Below are 12,740 nucleotides of genomic sequence, written 5' to 3' on the forward strand. Positions count from 1 at the left end.
TATGTTTCTCTGTGCCCTTCCTTGGTAGTGTGGTTGTTCTGGTTTTGCCGTTCCCCCTTCTCCTTCATTTTTGTCCTTATCCCCTTTGTGGTTCCTTGCTATGACTAAGGCCCTTTGGTCTTTAGTCATCGCTTTTGTTTTAACTCTCTTTACCTCTCCTTTCTTCCTTTCTATTGCTTTTCTGGCTTCCCTATCCTTTTTTTTTCTTCTTTCTACATTTCCGTGCATTTTTTCTTCTTTTTTACTTTGTTTACTTCCTTCTGCTGTTGTGGTGGCTATTACTACTTCCCTTTGATATCTTTTTCCTTCATTCTCTCACTTCTTTCCAATATAACGTATGACTTCTATTGTCCTTTTGCTCTGTTCTGGTTCTCTTTTTTATTGGTATCTGTTTGGATTATTTTTTCTTTCCTTTTCTTCTTAGTACACCTTTTACTCTTTTCTGTCATCTCTCCTGTACGTTTCACTTTCCTTTGCTCAATCTTCTTCCACTTTCACTTATGACTGGTCTTCGAATTATCTCATGGAACGTTAAAGGTATTCGAAATCCTGTTAAAAATCAATGTGTTCTCTCTCATTTAGCAAGATTAAAATGTCAAGTTGTTTTATTGCAATAAACGCACTTCACTTTACAGGATTTGTCTTCATTGTGTAAACAATGGGCGGGGGCAGCTTTTTGCTCTCCAGCTGTTAATCAAAAAAATGGTCTTATTATTTTGTTTCACAAATGGTTGACTGTTCAGTTGTTAAATGAGTTTCATGATAATAATGGCAGATGGTTGTTTTTAGATAGCATTGTTAATAATGTAAAGTTTTTCTTTTTCAATGTTTACGGCCCTAATGGTATTGACCCTACCTTTTGGAATGAATTTTCTTCACTCCTCTCTTCGCATGTGTCTGAAGACTTAATTGTGGGTGGTGATTGTAACCAGCTAATGGATCCCTTTTAAGATAGGAAATCAAAAACTAAGTATGTCCCCAATAAGATGCAGAAATCCTTTCATAAAGCAATTTCTTCTAGAGGCCTTATAGCCTCTTGGAGAATGTCTCACCCTGAATCTCTTGAATTTTCTTTTTTCTCCCCAGTGCATGCCTCACACTCCCGTATTGACTACATTTTTCTTTCCCAGCATGCATTTCAGTTTACGACCAATTCAGAAATAGGCTCTATCCTTATCTCTGACCACGCCCCTGTTATTTTGGACATGGATTATCCCTCTCCCATCCCAGCTTCTCGGCATTGGCGCTTTAACAACTCTCTTCTCCTAGACTCCAAGTTTGTGGATCACTTTACACTTTTTATGGATTCATTTTTTCAGACTAACCTCCAATCTACTTCTGGGTTTCATTTTATCTGGGATGCCTTTAAGGCTGCTGCCAGAGGTTGTATTATTGATTTTGTTTCTCACAAAAAGAAAAAAGCCCTCTCCCAATCTTCTCTAATCTTGAAACAAATTAAGGAGCTTGAGCATCTTTATTTTACTACTAACTCTTCTGATACTTTGTCTTCTCTAATTAAAGCTAAAATGCAATACAACAAACATTCCTGGGACTCTGCATCTAACAATCTTCTCAAGTTTAATGCTAAAATGTATGGTGGGCGCAATAAGGCGGGCAAATCTCTTGCGAACTATCTTAAATTTAAAAAACAAAAATCTAAAATTGTAGCCATTACTGACTGTCAGGGCATTTCACAGTCCACTGACACCAAAATTCTTGATTGTTTTGTTCAGTATTACTCCTCCCTCTATACCCTGAATCCAATCCTTCCTCCACCCAAATTGATTCTTTTTTTCAATCCATCCCTAAACCTCTTCACCATCATGTAGATCTTTCATCTCTGGGCATTCCTATCTCGGAAAAAGAAATTATAAATGCCATAATTCTCTTGCCTAAAGACAAAACACCTGGTCCAGATGGCTTTACAGTGCGTTTCTATCTTCATTTTAAAACTGTTTTAATACCACATTTACTTTCTTTGATTAATTATTTTCTCACTAAGGGAGAATCTAAGGGGTCCTTTATACAAGCAATGCTTTGTCTCATCCCTAAAAAGGATAAAGACCCTTCCTCCTGCAAAAATTATTGGCCTATTTCCCTTATTAATACGGATTGTAAAATTTATGCCAAAATTGTAGCCATTCGAATCAATAAAATTATCCCCGAATTTGTCAATATATATCAATCTGGATTTGTTAAAGGTAGATCTATTACTGATAATTCGAGAACCCTTCTTAACATTATACATCTTGCTTCTGAGATGGATTCCCCTATTGCCGCTACATTAGATGCGGAGAAGGCATTCGATCGAGTGAATTGGGATTTTATGTTTGGAGCGCTCAGATGGCATGGTTTTAGTCCCCTCATTATTCAATATATACAACTTCTATAATTATCTCCCTCCACTTCTATTTGGGCTAATGGCTTACAGTCTAACTATTTCCCTTTACACAGGGGTACTAGGCAAGGTTGCCCCTTATTGCCCCTTCTTTTTGTTCTTGCTTTTGAACCTTTTCTGGAAAAAATACGACGTTCCTCTTCTTATACTGGCTTCATTTATAAGAATATCAAGATTAAATTCACTGCTTATGCAGATGATATTTTACTTTATATCGCTAATCCGGTTTCTTCTTTGCCTGCACTTTTTTCTTTATTTCAGGATTATTCTTTAGTTTCCGGATATAAACTGAATATAGATGAATCCGAAGTTTTACCTCTTAATAAATTATGTCTCTCTCACCTGTTTCAAGGATCTGATTTTGAATGGAATCCCAAAAGTATTAAGTGTCTAGGTATCCTTTACGCCAACACCATCAGAGAAACTATTATCATTAATCACAAAGATATACTTAAGAAGATCTCTTCACTTATAGATGGTTGGTACCCTCTTTTCTTATCCTGGTGGGGGAGGCTTGCAACCGTTAAGATGATGCTTCTTCCTATTGTTAATTTTGACCTTTCCATGCTTCCCATCTCTCTTCCACATTATTTCTTTAAATCCATTAATCGTATTCTCACAAAATTCTTATGGAACAATGGAAAAGCTAGGATTTCTCTCTCTCACCTCCAACAATCCAAAGATTTATGTGGGTTTAATTTTCCTAACATTTCTCGCTTTCATTCGTCCTTTACTCTCAAAGAAATTTGGTCTTACTGCTTTGAGCTCTTTACAACTTGCACAACTTGCTCCTTTTTCCTTCCTTACACCAACTCGCCTATCTCAACCTCCGAGCAGATTTCTCACCCCTACTTTTAAGCACTCTAAAGCACTTGCTCTTTCGCTGTTTCGTTCTTTTCTTTCACAAGCGGAGCTTCATTCTCTTACTCCGATTTGGTATAGTAAATTCCTAAAGCTTAATAACAGAGCAGTTTTTTTTAAAGAATGGATTGATAAAGGTATTATAACTTACAATCATTTAAGTACTGATAACTCCTTACTTTCCTTCTCTGATATTCGCGATACATTTCATCTCTCCAATACATACTCTTCCCGTTATCCCTTGCTTCAACAGCCTCTAACTTATATTATTTCTCATAATGCTTCACTATCCACTACTTCTCCATCTCTTTTGCCTCCACCTTCTTTTACTACTCCTCTCAAGGCTACTGCTATATATAAAATACTTTCTCGGCCCACTTCTGATAGGATTAAATCTAAACTCGAACTATTATGGGAACAGGATCTAGCTCAAGAATTCTCCTTACAGGTATGGGATATTATTTGGTCCAAAATACACACAGTTTCTCGATCTGCTAGCACCACACAGACCTTTAATTTCTTTTACAATAGGCTTTTTTACACTCTTTCTGACTTACATAACTTCAAATTAATTGATTCTAAAATGTGTTGGTCCTGTTCACATGGTGGAGTAGTGTGGCTCAATGGTTAAAGCGGCAGATCCTGATGCAGAAGTCTGGCCCGGGACCAGGGTTCAATTCCCGCCTTGGTGGGTCTTGGGCTCAATTTCCTTTGACCTGATCATTCTCACCTCGGTGCCTATTCTAATCATGGGCCCCACTCTGAAACTCTGGGCAATAGCTTGCTTAATCTCCACAATAGCCCCAACTATGCTAGGATGCCTGGCTTCACCTTGGGGGTGCCCAGGAGTGGGCACTTCACAGTGAAAGGCCAGGAAGGGTTCGTCAGCGGTATTCGTGCAAGCGCCGAGAGGCCTCCTGGTAGTCGTGCGCTATACAAGTACCTCTACATTTTACATTTACAAGAGAATAACAATTTTCTACATATGTTTTTTTATTGTCCGTTATTTTGGTCCCTTTGGTCTTGTATTTGGTTAAATTAAATGATATGTTAGCTACTGCTGTCCCCTTTGAGATAGTACACCATTTTCCTGGGTGGTTCTTCCCCCATCTGGAACGATCACAGCACTATTCGGAAAATTATAGATCTTTTATAGCCATTTCCCTTCAGATAATCACAACTAATGGGAAGGATACGTCCAAGATGACCTATAATGCTTGGTGGAACTTGTTGTGTCATCATCATAGACTTGATCGTGCTTTTGCCACCACTGTTCCTTTATTAATTAAGAAAGATTTATTGTGGTTGCTATTAACTGACTTTCTTTCTAGAAATGTTTTGTGATTGTTTTTCTTATTTTTTCTCATTTCAATTATGCCTTTTTTACTGTTTTGTATTTTTGGAAATGTATTTTACTGTGTTGTATTTTTGGAAATGTAATGTACTGAGTTTATTCTCCAGGTTGTTCTTCTCTTCCCCCCCCCCTTCTTTCTTTTCTTTCATTCCTCCCTATCTCCCGCAAATTCAAATTCCTTTTTAAAAAAAAAAAAAAGCTTGTTTTTAGGTACAGTTTATCTACCCCATTTGGGGTTGTTGTTTGTATTTTTCAATTTTACTACTTTCCTGATTCATTATACTGCCGTATTTTGTTGTCATGATGTTTTACTTTGTATTTCCTTTTAATAAAGCTTTCTAAACTAAAAAAAAAAATAACATTATAGTTAGGTGAAATGTTTAGTAGCAACGTAATGTTTTAAACTCTAAAAAACACTGAAATTCACCAAGTTATCTGAAGTAACTATAACTCATGCCCTACAGTAAGTACAAGTCGCGCTCCGCAATTCAGTTTTCTCATCAATAATTTGACTGCAAATGTTTCAGTGATACTATCAATGATGTCATAGAAAATGTCAAGAGTGATGCAATATGTAGGGTAATTAGCAAAGCGATGCAGCGAGTTATCGTTACCTTAGCTTAGGGCACAAGGTATAGTTACTTAAGAAAATTATAACTTGTGAATTTCAGTGGTTTTTGAGTTTAAAATGTTACGTTGTTACTGAACATTTCACCAAACTGCAACTTTACTTTAACCTTTGTTTTTCTCAGTACAAAAAAAGTAAATTAATATTTAATTACTGTACCTAAATCTAACCAAGGCCGTGTGCGACATGGGGATGGCTGCAGTCCCTGCACCCAATCCCACACAGCACACAGCCTTCAGCCGTGTGTAGTGGGGGGTTGATCACCCAGGCCTTGTGCCCAACCCCCCTAAAAACAGCCAACCGCACATGGCCTTCGGTTGTGTACAGCGGGGGGTTGGACACACACCCCTGCATGCAGCCAACCCCCCCAAAAGGCAGACAACCCCATGCTGCACACAGCCTTTGGCTGTGCACAGCCATGGTTGGCCACCAGCCTTGGCCCTGGGGACCCATTTCCCAGGGCTTATTTTTATTTAAAGGGGAGGGAGGCCCTTCTCCGTGCCTCATTAGGCCCTAGGAACGCCATCCCTCAGGGCCCTATTTATTTTAAAGGGGAGGCGGGCCATATGGCCCCCCCCTCCCTGATCCTTATTAGGTCCTGGGGATTCTATTCCATTCCCCAGGGCTGTTTGTTTTTTTAATTAAAGTTGAGGGGTTGAGTGGCACTCCCCTACAAGCCTTATCAGGCCCTGGGGACCCTATCCCTCAGGGCCACTACTTAAAATAAAGGGGAGGGGGTCCACGCAGCCACCCTCCCTGAGCCGTTATTGGCCCGGAGAATCCATTTCCCAGGGCTCACATTACTTAAAGCTGGGTGGCTTGGTGCCCACCTAGGGCACCCGCCATACACTCATTGGGGATGGAGGGGGAAGTCTCAAGGCCCCTACAGCCCCAGCCAGCTACCCACATGCAGCGGGAGCCGGCATTCCTCCTGCCACCAGGGTGCAGATTCTTATTGTAGGAAAGAAGGATCTGCTTTCATGGTTACCCCCACTCTTTGCTGGTGTTACTCTGTTTTAAGACTGGTTTTATAGGAATCCTGCTAATCAGGGGCCTAGTCACTGTGCTGTCTCTCTAAATTAGACTGTGGTAAGTACTTTGGTACCTTCCCAATTGGCTACTGGTATATCTTTCTAAGTCCCTAGTATATAGTACTAAGGTACCCTGGGCAAGGGTACACCAGGGGTCTCCCATGGGCTGCAGCATGTATTGTCCCACCCATTCGAGACCACTCAAACTTAGACTACAGGCCTGCCGTTTCAGCCTGTGTAAGCTGGCGTCAGCGCCACTTATGACAGCTATAAGTTTTCTTATATCTGAGATCACTCTACTAAAGACCTGAAAGTCACGCTTAAGGTAGGCCTTTCAATCCTGAAAGCAGGGTGCTCGGTTATAAGTGTAAGGGCGCCTTGCCTGAGCAGGACACCCACTATGAACCCCAGAGTTGATTCTCCAGGCTTTGCAAGTGCGGCCAGTCATTTTGATACATATAGTGGCCATTTGTCACTATAAAATGGCTAACTCTATATTGGCTGTGTCGAACCTGGGCATGTTTGGTATCAAACATGTTGTAATCATACCCGAACACCGCAATCGGGGTTGGAGGTATGATTCCATGCACCAGGAGACATCTCCGGGAAGCCCCCATTGCTCCCGGGAACAACCTTCCAGGGTCTGCCAGCAAGCTAGTACTGCTGCCGACCCAAGACACAATTCTGCCCTCCTGTTTCTGAGCTGAGCTCGAGCAAGGGAAAGGTAGAACAATAGGTTTCTTGTCACAGGGAGGTGTGACTACCTCCCATATAGGACTTAGTGTAATGGGCTGGGGTGGGGGCCCTTGCCAGCGCCACCAGACTGCTCTGAAGTGCACATTTGGGGCCCTCCTTGCATACTCCTGTTTGGGCTAGTTCAGGGAGCCCTTGGCTCCCACTTTGGTGCAAAACTGGACAAAGGACATGGCAGTATCATTCCCTCTGTCTAGCCTCTCCTCTGGTCCCTGAATCGTCCCAACCTTTTCCATGAGGTACTTAAGGGCTTACCTTTGGGTAGCTCTTCAGATTCATCGTGGGAAAAGATTAAAACCCAAAACCACTTCACCTTCAACTGTTTGGGCACCTTGGACTTCGATGGACTTCGCCTGGAACCGATAATGCATCAAGGAAGGCTCCTGCATCTCCTGATCTCGCTGTTCTGCAAGTCTTCTTCATCATCTGTGCCTGTGCTCCATCCAAGTTCCTCCCCAGGCCTGTGGGCATCACAGACACTCAAAGGAATCTCCCTTGGAGTTAAGAAGTCACTCCCCTGCATCTGCAGGCACCAAAATAAAGCTGACCGGTCTGCTGCTCCTGATATCATACAAACTTCGAAAGGCTCAGAAACACAGGCAGTAGTTCTGCAATGCCTTTGAAGCCTGACCAGTCCTCTCAGCAAGTTTGAGGCCAGTATCCCTTGTAAGAACCGATGGAAGAGAATACCTGTGCACCTTGTTGACTTGCCATTGCCAAGGCATATTGACTCGGTACTCCAGAGATCTTTGGGCTAGAAGAAGCTCAAGCCTCTAGTATCTCTTCCTGCCAAGATCGTTGTCCTCGCCATATCTTTCGTTAGCTGCTTGATGTCCTCTTGCGACTTCTGTGTCTTCGGCCTGTGGGTTCCCTTGAGGGTCTTCTTTGGCTTCAATTGGCTCCCCTGCTTGCTCAGGGCCTAATCTGACTCTCCTACAATTGGAGAGTTATTTGGACCCTGCTGGTCCCAACGTTGCACCTTCTTCGTTTATCACATCAGTTGCTCTGCCAAGGCTTGTTGGTGCTCCTGCCCGACACTGACCCCCTGGTTCTTGACTTGGCTCTTGGCTCCTTTTCTTCCACATTGTCGCCTGGTCCTCACAGCTGCATCTCATATTCAAGAATTCATCCCTGGATTCTAACCGACTCTTCCACTTTCCTCGCAAGCGGCATCTTTCCTGAAGTCCTCCATTGTGGTCTACAGTGGTTTCCGACGTCATTTTGCTCCTATGCACCCGGCTTCTCTAGTGTAGGTATCCTGATTCCTGGGGTATCCACAAATGGAGTGACTCTCCAACCTTCTGTTTTCCATGGGGTTTCTTCAGGGTCCATGGGGAAGGGTCCTTCTTCTTGAAAACTGCAAGTGCAACTTTTCCAATTCACTTGCATTGAGTACGCGGCTGTGTTTTCCACTCTGCTAACAGCCTTTGTGGTGTTCCTGGGTACTTACCTCGAGTGTGTCCTTGGGTCCCCAACACTTCTGCGTGTTCTGGTCCAAGTCCTGACTTCGGTCACAGTTCCCCTTCAACCTCTTTAGTTTATGGTTTGGTTTCCCCCCGGAGACCACCATGTATTTTTCCTTACTTACCTGTCTACATTTGAAGTATTGTGTTGATATCTCCAGGTAGGTGATATACCAATGTGTTAGTGAGTGTGCATACTTTATAACTACATTGTGTGGTTCTTTTTCATTTAAACTACACCATATGATTAATTCTGGTAAAACAAGCTGCTTAACACTCCTTCTGGACCGAAGGCTGCTGTACGCAGCTACCACTTAGAGAGCTTTCTATGATTGTCTAAGATCTCTTAAATCTCCATAAGGGTGGTCTGGACTAGTGCAGGGTGCTTCACTTAAATAAGTGTGCACCACATTGTAAGCCATTCTCCTACACTTATGCTACTCCCTCCGGGCAGGAGCAATATTTTGATCTGTTTCCCTGCCCTCAGCAGTGGGGTCAGGGAAACAGATCAGAAGTCTGCTCCCAGCAGGCAGGAGCATTTTCAAAGCTCCCGCCAGCTGGGAGCAGACTTGATGTTTGCGCCTACATGGTGGGAGTTTTTAAAATGCTTCAGGCATCCGGGAGAATACGCAGGCTTAACTGTCCGCTCTGGTGCGGGCAGGGAAACGGCTGTGTCCGTGAGTAGGCTCCGTCATGACATGGCTTGTGAGCCGGCCCAGGGCATGGATCTATGAGGCCATTAATGACTCAGGGAGAGGGCCTTGTAGTCCCCCACTATTGGAATTAGTTTAGCGGCCTCATGGATGGATTCCCCAGGGCTGAATAAGGCCTGGGGAGGAGGGCCACGTGCTTAACTCCACAAAAAAAGACTTCAGGTCCTGGTAGATGGAGTCCCCAGGGATGAAAGGTCCATTAAAACATATTTCAGACCTTGGGGATGGGCTCCAAAAGACTAAATTCAACCTGGATAGGGGACCATATGCACAGGTGCCGGCAGGGAAACTTGTGTTTTCAAAACTCCCACCAAATGGGAGCAAATACAAAGCCTGTCCCCAGCATGTGGGACCTTTAAAAATGATCCCGTCAACTGGGAGGTGACTTGAGAATTTCCCTGCCTGCACTGATGTAGGCAGGAAAACAGATCAACAGATTGCTCCCACTTAAAGGGAGCAGCATAAATAGATGCACTCTTCAGGCAAGAGCAATGGTGGCTCCTGCAGCATGTGGGGAGCCAGTGGGGGCCACAGGGGCGCTATGGCTGCCCCTACAGCCCCCAACATGTTGCTTGTAGGTGCCCCAGGTGGGTAAAGGGGGCACCCATTTATATTAAAGACAGGCCCCAGGGGATAGCGTCTCCAGGGCCTAATGATGCTTAGGGACGGATGCTTTGCAGCCCCCCCTTATTTAGCACATTGGGTCCAGGGGGATGGGACCCCACATGTCACCCTCCCCTTTAAAATACATACAGCTCTGGGGGATGGATTTAATGGGGCCTAGTGGGGCTCAGGGAAGGGGCTGTGCACTCCCCACCTCTTTAAAGAAAAAACACAGCCCTGGGGGATGGGGTCCCCAGGGACTTTTTAAGACTCAGGGAGGGGGGCTGATATTTTGGGTATTTTGGCCCTGGCGGGTCCACAGACTCCCTCAACCCCCATGTGGCCAGGGGGAGATAATCCCTGCCCAGCTGTCTTGTAACAATTTTTCTTTATCTTTAGTAAAGGGAACTAAGTTCTGGGATGATTGCCAGCAACATTTTTCTGATATTGCTGGCAGCGAATCAGAGTGCTCTCTCCCATGGGTGTCTGACTCCAGCAAGAGCAAATTGGCCTAAATTAAATAAATCTCTCTGGGCCAATCAGAATGCTCTGTTTTTGAATTGCCGCTCACTCAAGAGTCTCTCGAGTCTCTCGCGGACCCAATTATTTTTTACCCTTAATTTCTCAAAAACTACCAAAGGAATTACACCACATCACAAAAAGCACAGTCTATATACCAAGATCTAGCTTCCAACTTTGGTGTACTTCCGCATTTACCATACTGTTTGCAAACAATGAAACTCTGAAGAGAAATACACCACAGAGTATTCAAAATATTCAACTAAAAACAGTGTACATTCAACAGTTGTCAAATTAGACACTATTTGCTAAGACTAACTAAGATTTCAAAGTTGTAAAGATCATACTATAAGCAGCCTTCATACTGTGGTGAAACCTTTACAGAAAAAAACATATGTCAAAGTAACATTATAGTTAGGTGAATATGTCAGTTATAACATTAATGTTTGTAACTAAAATAACACACAGCAATTCTCTAGTTATAGTTAGCAGCGCAGCAAGCAATGGTGCAGAGGGCTGCTCTCAGGTCATCAGTAGTAGAGGAGCAGATTCATGTTCTTAGATGAAGGCCTTGTGGGCACCGAAGAGGAGGCTCTAGTGGTGTGTAGTGTAGTTCCTATTTTCCCTATAGGCCCTGCGCATTGGAATAACATAAACAGCAGTGTAGACGTAGGAGTGCGGTCTTCTAGGTCTCTACTGACTATGTTAGACTTAATTGGTTTTGTACCAGCTAGCTCAGAGGTCACTGGAAACGTTCTTGACTGAATAGGAAGTGATCAGCTTCCCTGGCTCAGACAAGAAGGGATTCAGTTTTCCATCAACTGCATTAACATGACAACTTTGCTCCTCAGAATAAGAGTCAATCTCTAGAGTCGTGTGAAACAATAGACAGCTATTTCACTCAGTCAGTTGTGCAGAATTACTTTCACCAGTTAGGCAGAGAATAGAGAGACGGGTGTTTTCAATAAAAGGTATTATTTATTGAACAGTCTTCCTTCTCATACAAGAGAAATGTATTGCCACAATTGCAAGACTTGTTATTATAAAAAGTGCGTACAGTAAAAGGAGTATTGCGAAATAATACTGTAAAAGCATTGATATGGTTTCTTAGCCATAAGATGGTTAAAATGAATAAAATATATACATTCATATATACATTTGGTTAACGTCCTCAACTGGTGCTTCTAACTACGCCTACCCCGGTGTACCTGACCTAAGCCTGATACATGGGAGGGAGCAAGTAAGTAGCAGTTTAAGTTAAGTTGGTTTTGCCAAGGGTTTGCTTCAAGAAATCTCTCTAAGGGTTTAGTCAGCACCGTACCTCTGGAATAGAATGTTGGAGGTCTGGTATCTCCTCTCAGGACTCGCTATTCCAGTTACCCGCAAGGGTAGGCTGGAAACGCCGGAGCTGGATTTTCTCGGCAGGAGAAAAGACAGCGTCTTTCTCAGCGCGTCAAGGAAGAGGAGGGGCAGCGTCCGTGGGCTTCTCGCATCTGCTGGGCTCTGCAAGGGACAGCTGTTCTGCTCCAGTATTCACCACCACCGTGTTTGCTTAAGGCAACGTTGGTATATTTATACCTGAAAGGTGCCGAGTTTGATGTAAGTTTTTGGACATAAGACATCAATAAAGATGTCACTAAGAACTGGTCGTTCTTACAGTGCTTGCAAGAGTTCTATTACTAATCAAAACAAAGCAAGCGGGGCTTTCCCAGGTTGCTGGGGGGTTTTAGCTGTCGAAAGAACTCGGTGTGTTATCTAGGAATCTAAGGAAGTGGCTTCTGCTGTGTCATATACTGTAATGAGCTGCAGAGACGAGTTACTGAAATATGGCTCTGACCGTTTATGCCATTATAGGGATATCTATTGATTATAGCCGTATAGGGGCATGAGGTCACAATATTGATCGGGGTCCTAGATAGAACACAACAGGTGTAGGGCCTGAAAATGGAGAGCCATACAGCACAGATGGGTCAGGAGTAAGAGGTACTACAGAAGGGCTGGCAACATGGCAAAGAAGCTTATGCATAGCTTTTTTTTAAAAAAATTTCTTGAATTGCAAGTTATGTAAAAGAACCAACCAGAAACTTGCCCTCACCGGCCAATTAACGTTTTCTCTTTCTTCCTCATCTGCTCCAATTCTACATTCTACTTACAATTTTGGAACAGTATTATGTAGTTTCCTTTACCATTTAATATATATTTAGCAATATTTACATAAATACATGTATATTATTTTTTTATAGGAGCAGGCACGGAAGGTGGCAGCTAGTTGTTATGGAATCCTTAGGATGCTGCGAAAAATCCTTCCTCTCCTACCTTTCCCTGCCAGAAGACTCATGGTCCAGGCATTGATTTTCTCCCGGCTGGACTACGCTAATGCCCTCTATTTAGGAGCACCACGCCTTACCATTACAAAA

General features: G+C 43.1%; 1 protein-coding gene across 1 annotated transcript in view; it reads left to right on the forward strand.

Moving 5' to 3' along the window:
* The window catches only part of LOC147700967 (D(2)-like dopamine receptor), a 233,068-nt gene that overhangs the window by 110,713 nt on the left and 109,615 nt on the right, over window positions 1–12,740 (forward strand). The window lies entirely within an intron of this gene.

The sequence above is a fragment of the Lissotriton vulgaris genome, chromosome 7, assembly GCF_964263255.1.
Source record: "Lissotriton vulgaris chromosome 7, aLisVul1.2, whole genome shotgun sequence".
Taxonomy (NCBI): Eukaryota; Metazoa; Chordata; class Amphibia; order Caudata; family Salamandridae; genus Lissotriton; species Lissotriton vulgaris.